We start from the raw sequence: 10252 nt of genomic DNA, 5'->3' as shown, positions 1-10252 counted from the left end.
GTCTAGTGGGTACTCACAGCAGTATGGATAGAAAGGTACATCCCAGATGACTGCAGAATAAGCACTCTAGTGCCAGTGTACAAGGACAAAGGGGGCGTTCACAACTGTGGACAGTCCTGTCACATTGCACGAAACTTCTGGAGAGGGTGACTGATGCAGATATCACAGAAGAAGGCCAAATAGCTCCAACTGTAGAGAAGGTCAGAAAACAGATTACAGTGGTCCAGCCACATGTGCAGGAAAGCAGAAGACACTCCGGTGATTATTTTGAACAGACATGGAGAAGGGCAAAGAGATGGGTGATTTGTGTGAGCGGTCCATAATTTATTTTTATTTTATTTATTTTATATTTGTTGACCAGGCTAGTCTAACTGAATACATACCCATTTTCAGTAGAGGCCCGGGGAGATGAGCTCCAGGACAGATACAAAATACAATATAGAAAGTTGCAACAGTCAAAAGTTAAACAGCTGTTGGTAAAATAAAGTACAGTAGTCATCATGAGTATAACTCAAATAGTAATAGGTAATATACAAGAGATATTACTATATACATATACACATAATTTAAAATTGCCATAACATAGTGTTTGTTTTTTTTGGGCGGCCATGGTGGTGCAGCAGTTAGTGCTGCCGCCTCACAGGAAGAAGTTCCCTGGTTCGATTCTCGGCTGGGGTGCCTTCCATGTGGAGTCTGCGTGTCCTCTCTGTGGTCGCATGGGTTTCCTCCAGGTGCTCCGGTTTCCTCCCAACACCCCAATCTGTTAGATCTATTACACATTCAATTCAAGTCTAATGTGTATTAGAAACATCCACTTACGGGACCTCAATGTCCGTTGCAAGATTAACAGAGCATGTTGGAGACAGAGGTATGTGTTTCCGAGAATACCATGTTTATAGAACTAGCTTCCCCCTCTACATAAAACACAGTACTTCTGTTAATCTATTCAAACTGCAAACTCGCCGCCTGGTTTAGCACCAATGGCCATCATCATGTGTAGGGGAAACGTGTTAAGAATCCACCATACACCTGTGTGACCCATCTTTGCAGATTTATACTGCAAAATATAAGGGCTAATAAATATCATGGGAACATTGGGCTATGCTGCTTAAAATCCTCACAGATCAATACCCTAGTAAGTACCTAGGAAAAGAGCTGCTGAGGCTATTTGGCTGGCATGGTCATCCTTATTAAAAGTAATACAGCTATAAACATAAACCTATAACCGATGACGCTATGGAGATGGCAGGCAGGTAGTATTACTACATCAACTACTGGTACCAAGCCCTTCAGGAACATGGTCACACACTGAGGACACAGGCAGGGAGTATTACTACATCAACTACTGGTACCAAGCCCTTCAGGAACATGGTCACACACTGAGGACACAGGCAGGTAGTATTACTACATCAACTACTGGTACCAAGCCCTTCAGGAACATGGTCACACACTGAGGACACAGGCAGGTAGTATTACTACATCAACTACTGGTACCAAGCCCTTCAGGAACATGGTCACACACTGAGGACACAGGCAGGGAGTATTACTACATCAACTACTGGTACCAAGCCCTTCAGGAACATGGTCACACACTGAGGACACAGGGACACAATTAAGGCCAGGGTTTTGACAAGATTTTATTGGCCATCCTTAGTCAATGGGAAGTTCTAAAAACTGTGCTTAACTGTCATATCTATAATGGAAGCTATGGTTGGGCATCGGGTAACCACTGGTCAAGTCCACCAATGGGTTCCAATGTATTCCACTCATCCTAGACTACGCTACTAAACACCTTGAAGTCAAGTAATTAAAGTTAACACAGAATCTATAGGAAAGGCCAAAACTAGATAAAATATCACCCGGCCCACAGCCCTAAATTAAACGTCCCTCTGCAGAAACTACATTTTTTGGCAAAATAAATAGGGTCATTTGAAATAAGAAACAATCCACAGAGTCATCCAAAAGCCCTACAAGACACAGAATTTCAGAGGAAAGCACAACTTTGAGGAGTGGAAGGGAAACCACAAATGTGTCCCAGGGGTTCCACCTGTGTTCCTCACTGGCAACAGGTGTTGACTGTAGTATATTTTTTAGGGATAAATTCTTGGCTAGGCTTGTAAGGGACCCAGGGCTATTAGCCTAGTAACCCACCTATGATTCCATGACCACTGACTCTTTCAAACCACGTATAACCTTCGGTCTTTCTAGATGTCAAACAAATTCCTTTCAAATTGGCTCCCCCTCTCTGGCACAAACATACATAAAATAATCAATATTTAACTCACTGCAGTGCAACATATTTGCAGTTCACACATACAGTCACCGATTTATCATTCTGTATGAAACACAGACAATGCAATATTAGCTTTAAAAATGACAAGTTTCGTACTTTCATCTTTCCTAAGGCAGGCCCGGACTTCATATAGAGTTGTCCAACAGCCACAGGACACCACTTAGCAAACTGGTATGAGGGGGAAAACAAAAGTTCCTGTTTATTTTACAGGGTTCATGTTTTCAACACAAAGACAGGTGACAATCACATCAGAGAAGTTTGTCAATGAGCTAAAGTTAAGATGTACCCCTGGAAACAGGAGCAATTGAGTGGGCAGGGCATTAACAGTGTGAGCCCTAAATTGTTTCTGGTCTCAGTGTTCCAAGACAGGCATCTGAATACATTAAAAATGAATTAATTAGCTCATCACAGCCGAGTGACGTCCTCTGAGTGCTTCTGCTGCATCTCCTACAGATGCCTCTAGGCATTTAACATTGCTTATTCAGAATTGTATTAACAACCCCAAAACAATGCTACATACAAAATATTTCTTCTGAAAGTTTAAATAATGGAAAACAACAGCATTGATATTTGACCTCTGTCTAGTGCCAAGATATTAAATTGTCTATATAGTACCGATTTATATCATCATAAGTCTAAACACCTTGACAACCAAGTAGCACAGACAGAACTACTTAACCCCATGTGAAACCTCTCAGATGGATGTATGAAATGCTGCCAATACTGTGTGTGTAACTTGAGAGATTAAGATATTAGAGGTTTACAAAATATTACACACTTAATAGTTTACTATGACTTGAATACTACCACTTAATTTATGCTAGAGTTTGCAATTCACACTTCTTCAGTAACCGCCGTAGTTCCAGAGAAATTAACATTTGTTTGATTTGTGAGAACATTTGATTCTCTCAAACACACGAGGCTTCGCCCGCTGGAAGTTACAGTGAAAACGACCTGAGCTCCATTAGAGGGAATGAGTTAAACTCAATTTACACTCCTTAATATACGAGAATAGGCACCAAGTATGTCCGCAATAGGCCAAAGCAGCCACTCACTGCAGGAATTACAAACAAGGGAACTATCCAGCAGGATCATCACGTTGTTACAGCAAAAAAAAAAAAAAAAAAAAAAAAGCCACAAACTGCTATCAACATGAAATGATAAATTCAACTGCTGTTGTGCAATACAAGTCAAGCTTGGAATCTCTACTCCAAACAAGCGATCACAGCCAATTTCCAAGTCTTTTCTTTTGCCAAAGCAAACAAACTTAGCTTTGATAAATAGAACAACCTTTTTTCATGACAATGGAACCAACCCAGTTCAATAATGACAGCGTCAAACTGTCACTCTACTCATGGCTGCCAGACTACATCTCCACCTCCCCCTGACTTGTAATATTCACTGGTCCCCGTGTTTAAGCCACCCATGGATGGCACGGCAACTGAATGGTCAAACCCAGCCAAGACATGTTACCAGACAATGGAATAGAAATTGACTTGTAATCAATTCATTAACAATACCAGTGATAGAGAAGTTCCAGAATGGCCTAATGTGGTGCCAGCTGTTGACTGAACAGGAATGAGCTAATATGGCAACAAAAACATTCCATCAGCATATATACAAAGGGTCCTTATCAGACGCAACCAGATGTCCATTACACTATTCTACCCACGCTTCTAATTATGCATTCTGGTCAAAGTGTCTCCTCACAGTCTGAATGGGTTTCACTCATAGTCCAAAGCTGCTAACTTACCACCACTTGTGCACAAACAATGGTCATGTCACATGTGCACAAACAATGGGTGTGTCACATACTCGTTCATACCAATTAGCATACGTCCAATTATCACAAGTCCATGCAAGCCCATGAATCTGAATTTAAATGAGGAAGGTGTATTAACCTTTTTCCAAGAGAACTGGTTCCACATAACTTGTGACTTAAATGCACTGACACTGAACCAAATACACACTGAACCAAATTAAGACACCACAACTTTTCAGTAAGAAATTTAATAAAAAAAAAATAATAATAATAATTACAAATTGTCTTTGGTGATGTCAACAGTCTGCCCATCAGTTAATTATTTCTCTGTTAAATCACCATACATCTTACCACTTAAAAACTTATCAGTTTTGCAGTGCAACAAAAGCTAATGGTCCGAGGTCCAAACGCATTTAATTTACCAAGAGATTCAACTTTTAGCCATCTCAGCATATTCAGGTCACAGCACAGAGAGTAGTTCTGTTAGTAATCTGATCTACTGTCACAGAAATTTATTCCAATTTATTGCCTTCTGCAGTTTCTTACCAAGAGATTCCGGAAGACACTACTGAAGTAAACATTTTAGTGTACGCAACCATTTAGAGTTCCGATATGTATATAAACCCACCCCTCCAACATCCAATAGAATGGATGCTCATGCTCTATAAAGATTTTCTTACTTAGAGCTACATCTGAACTCTGCAGCTCACATTAGCATACACTGGCTACAACAAAGCTTATGTCAGGATATAAGCAACACCCCAGTCAAAGCTCAAGCTCTCTTCTCCCATCTTTACAAGAGCTGGGTCTGTTTTCAGTTCACAAATTCAGGATTAAAATACCAGAGCCTCTATTTTGCAACAGCCTCCTTTGCCTGCCAAATCCTAGTCACTTGACTAAACAAGATGAAGCTCTCACATGGAGGTCAGTCCTGCGGCCTACACACAGCCCTTCAGGATTTGAGGTCTGTTACCATAGTTTCCAGGCATGGGACTCGAGACTGCTAACTGAGAAACAGTGTCCACAAGCCTCTTCATCTGGCAGAAGCACAGAAGTCATAGCTGCTTAGTCAGCGTGCACCCGCTCATTCCTCGAGCAAAACACCATTCAGTCCCTCAAGTTCATTCTTTGTTCCTTTCCTATCTCACTGTCCCCATGCCAGTTCATCGTCGCCAACTTTTCAGTCGATGTCTTTTTCTTCCTTTATTCTTTACCAAAGTATAAACCCTCTGGCTATAGCCTAAGAGAGAGAGAGAGAGAGAGAGAGAGAGAGAGAGAGAGAGAGAGAGAGAGAGAGGACTTGTTTTACTTCTTTCTAAAAGATGGGCACTGAAAAAAAAAACAAAGTTTACAGTATCCTTCTAACCACTCTCAAAAGTTCAATTTTATAACAGGTTATGTTACCACAGGTGTGGTGGCAAAGAATTTAGGCCATCAGCAGACTCTGCTTGGAAAGAACATGAACTCACTATGATCAAAACAGCATCAAGCAACAATGAAGTAACAGAACTTTGAAGGCACATTCATACACAAAGAACCCCACTCCGTGCTGTAGCTCAGGTAACTGGAACATTTGCAGAATATTTTACACCGAGATTTACGAATCTGAACTTGTCCTGGCCTGACAACAGTGCCCCACTTGCTACTTCTGCCCACACTGCTATACATCCATGGACTCTAGACTTTAAAGAAATAACACCATGGCTAAATAAGATGCCCCCCCCCCCCACCATGGAACCTCATTTCCCCACATAGCATCTTGTACATTCATAATAAGTTACCTCTCTGCCCCCTAATTTCCAAGGGGTACTTCAGCTTATAACACCATGCACTATCCCTGCATCTCAGGGGATCCATGTGACTTTTTTGGAGATTTCCAATTATCTCAGTTTTTCTTGAAGACTGTAGGCAAGGCAATTCTACATTAGATATAGACTACTGTCTTCAGCTTGCGCTCAACAATCCCACTACTGCCTTCAGCTTGCACTTGACGATCAAGGTCTGGCATCCTGTTTTTTAGTATGGATTACCTGCAATTATTTTATAGTAAACAATTTACAGAACATGAAGGTTGTAACCACCATGTGTATATTATACTGTATTTATGAAACCCTTGCCTCAATGTTAAATTTAACTTTAAATATGAAGTCTAGGTTATTATTGTGTTGGGGACAAGCTACTTGCATACATCACCACATGTCAGTCATGTAACAGTTGCCTGTCAGGCAATTACAGTATCACCAAATCTGTAGTAAAAGGGCAGCAACAACCTATGTTGCTGGTAGTTTTACATCTGGCGTGTGTGTGTGATACAAGATATGCAGCACACACACTTCTTACAGCTTTAGAGACTTCATCTCAAGTCCCTCCCTACCTTCCACTAACAGGTTCCAAAACTGCTGCACATACTGTACACAGTAAGACTGCAGCTTGCATATCATTGTTTCAATGCAGTAGTTGTTCTAGTCAATAAACACACCACTGTGTTGAGTGGGGTCAGGATACAGAGCATCTTGAAAAATGACTGGCTCTGTAACACGGCAAAGGGGACAAATGTTGGCAGCTACTAATTCAATTAACCATGTTTGGCATTTAGATACATCATCTGGTGTTTTGCATGCTACAATGAGAATGTAAGCATGCACTCCTGGCATTATGCTATAAAATATTACAGGTAGTTTCATAAGTGTATATTATATGAATAGACATGTTATACGATTTTTCTCAATACATACATACATACATAATCTGAACAACGTTTGATACAATGATACCACTGCATAGAATCATGGGTGTATTTTTAACTAGATAAATGAATTGGTACCAAGTCTTTAGCCACTGTCTAGCCTACAATGGCAATGCTATGCTGCATATCTCTCAACTTCTGCACAAAGCCAAAAGTACAGGGGAACAGATTTTAAATATTGCTCTATTAATCTTAAAACATCTGAGTTTTGGACTTAATATTCCTCAGAAAAATCATACAAATGCAAAATGTGTTGCTCAACAGCTGTCATCACTTAGTGACAACAGCCCTCAATGACATTTGCCAGAAAACCACATTTTATGAGGAGCAGACCAAAAGTATAAGACAAAAATGTAAACAGCTGAGAAGTAAGCAGTATCAAAGCATGACAAGACGGAGAGAGTCTCTCTTCTGACAGCAAAATATTTAGTCAATGCTCAGTTTTCCAAAGTCATACCCCTGCAGATGTGTACAGTTACCACCAATCACTATTCACTAGACTTAAGAACGTCTTGATACTTTGATTCAAAGTCACCTTCCAAAAGACATATGCAAAACATGAGAAACCACCACTCCCCTAGCTTCAGGACTTCATGAGGGAGGTGTAGATTTGTAATGCAAGTGTCATGTTTATCAGTACAGTTTGCAAGAGGAAAACCTGGAAACTGTACAACTGCCCGTATTGTGACTCATTACCTCTCCCAAGAATAAATTTGATCCAGTGATAAACAAGTTACGTGTCCAGCTTTGCAGCTGCTATTATGACTATTTCTGAAGTTAAAAACAACCCCCACCTCAACACTTAGCTTGTAAAGCTGAACCAAAAGTTCAAAAACAGCTTAGTGGGAGGAGAGATCATGTTTCTATATTCTGGGGGCATAAACAGCACCTTTTCCAAGAACCAAGGGGTTTGTACTCTACAACTGGTTGAAGGAAACACATATGATTTACTAGATCAAAGATAGATAACACAAGTAGACAGACTGACTGCTAAAAACAAACAAATTACAAAATGCAACAGTCCTTAAAATGTCTTTAATTCATTCTTAAGCCAATGCTTGTACAACCAACTGGCCTGCACAGTATACAGCTGAGATGCATGATAAATATCAATATTAAGGAGGTAACACAAAAACACAAATCAGGTAAACAAAACAGAGCCAGAGGGAAGCTTTGCAAAGTACAAACCAATTTGCCGTTTATTTTTATGGGGAGGGTTAAAACCTAGATTTTAAACCCCTCTCTATGTACATATCTGTCTTGACTTCTAGAACTGTATTTCTCCCTCTTGTTTTACCTTCCATTATTAATATACTTTGGGTGGGAAGAGAGTTTAAGAAAAATTCTTTGTATTCACTCTCACCTTTAATATAGTTGGAGTGTGCCAGAGAGAAACTTTAAGATTTCCTATAAACTTTTGTAAAAGCATACAGGTTCTCAATAACCAAAAACTTAGTATTATAAGTCATCTGACTGCAATACCTGTTACTGCACCACCAAAACACTGATAAGGACGACAAAATGAAGGGGGTATAAACAGCAAACTCCGTACTATTACATCTTCTGCATGCATTACCAGAGTCCGACAAACCCCTGACTGGGTTTAAGACCATCACTCAGACAATCTTATCAAGAGAGATCCAAGGCTCACAGTTACCTAGTACAGAAGTACGTGTAAAAGGCTCACTTAGCGCCCCCGGGTAACGGAGCCCTAGGAGAAGGTTAGCGTTGAGCCCACAACACGTGACGCTCAATGAATGAATCGGGAGCATCAGGCTGCTAAAACATCCCAAACACAACCTAACGGAAACATAAGGAACCTCCGAGCAAACTGCTCAGTTCTGCAGCAGCTACCACGGCACATGCCTAACGGTAAAGGATTTGCTGCCCGATACTCACCGCTGGCACTCCGGGGCTCAGGGCTCCCACCGGGACTCGTCCCGTACCCGCCGCGCCCGCAGCCGTTTCACTGCTTCCTGGATGAGGCTGCCTTTGCGAAGCAGCTCCTGCAAGGCTCGCTGCGGATCCGCCTCCGCTCGTGGACTCCGGCCGGGAGCACGTCTCTGAGTACTACTGGTGCACGTCCTGCGCGCGAAGTCCTCGTGGCTTAGCCTGGAGCAGCAGCAGGGGAGCGGGTACGGTTGGCGGCCCCGCGCCCGTTCCTTGCAGCTACCACTACTTCTGAGTTTGAGGCTGCGCCGCATGGTCTCCACCAAGGCTTCAAGCTCGTCAGGGTCCCGGTCCCCGTCACTCGGTGTCCTGGGATGGTACAACCCAAAGTCACCTTCCCTGCACGGCATGTTGGTTGTTTGGTTACCTGCCCTCCGTCCCTGCGGTTAGTAAACATGACAGAACACGCCCCCTACACAAAAGAACGGCCTCCATTTCCATAACCACCATTCCCACGCTCCAAACACAAGCCCCGCCCTTCCGAGTCTGCCTGCACTAACAGAACAGCTGGTAGGCGTGGCAAGGGCGTTTACCTGCCCTAAATCAAGCACGTGATCGGCGTTTTAAGGGTTAGCTTTTAGTAACTTAGTTAATTTAAATTTTTAATGAAAACGTTATTAAATTCATAAACAAAATGTTAACAAAAACAGAATTATATGTTTTCTCTGTCTCAACCAGTTAGGGACGAATCCAGAAACAGCCAAGGAAACTTTCAAATATTAGCACTATTAATTTGTGATATTCACAGAATAAATACCAGAATGCGAATTATACGTTTCCTTAACTACACAAAGTCTTTAAATCTAATTACTGCCATTATTTATTGCCTCATTTTCCCCAAACAGTACCAATTTTAGGCAGGAGGGAAAGGGCGGAAATCTGAGTCCAATTTGTGGACAGCTGAGGTTCCTAACACGTGTGTTCATAGGTAGGTACCAGGCTATCTGCCCAAGGACCTATGTAAGCCTAGCCAGCATGGTACCATAGCTTACTCCACCCAAGAAAGTTATTTTCCTGTGCCACTGTCGAGCAGAGCCACAGAAGTGATCCCGGGGTGTATTTCCTATTTCCCATCCACTCATCAAGATTTTTCTTGAAGAGTGCTAATGAAGAACTTTGCTTGACATAGATGGGTAGCTTGTTCCAGAGTATAGGAAGTCTCTGGGACAGGAATTTATCTCTCCAGCATGTCCTATTTATTGTGGTGACAAGGTTTAGGTCCTTAGAGCGTGTAGCTCGGAGGAATTGGAATTTAGCTCATCTCGTACATGATGAGCTACAGAGCAATTCCCCAGTAGACCAATCTCATACATGATGAGCTACAGAGCAATTCCCCAGTAGACCAATCTCATACATGATGAGCTACAGAGCAATTCCCCAGTAGACCAATCTCATACATGATGAGCTACAGAGCAATTCCCCAGTAGACCAATCTCATACATGATGAGCTACAGAGCAATTCCCCAGTAGACCAATCTCATACATGATGAGCTACAGAGCA

The 10252-nt window shown here is 41.8% G+C and overlaps 1 long non-coding RNA gene across 1 annotated transcript; it reads right to left on the bottom strand.

The window, feature by feature from the left end:
- Positions 1-4287: 4287 nt before the first annotated feature.
- LOC122790961 lies at positions 4288-9198 on the bottom strand. Its single transcript, XR_006363054.1, has 2 exons — positions 8701-9198; positions 4288-5295 (listed from the first exon to the last, which is right to left on the bottom strand). It is a non-coding gene; the product is annotated as an uncharacterized LOC122790961 (long non-coding RNA).
- Positions 9199-10252: the final 1054 nt, after the last annotated feature.

Source organism: Protopterus annectens, chromosome 16.part0, assembly GCF_019279795.1.
Source record: "Protopterus annectens isolate FY-2018-M chromosome 16.part0, PAN1.0, whole genome shotgun sequence".
In the NCBI taxonomy this organism is placed as follows: Eukaryota; Metazoa; Chordata; order Ceratodontiformes; family Protopteridae; genus Protopterus; species Protopterus annectens.
Note: the sequence above shows the minus strand (reverse complement) of the source record. Positions and strands in the feature narration are given on the sequence as shown.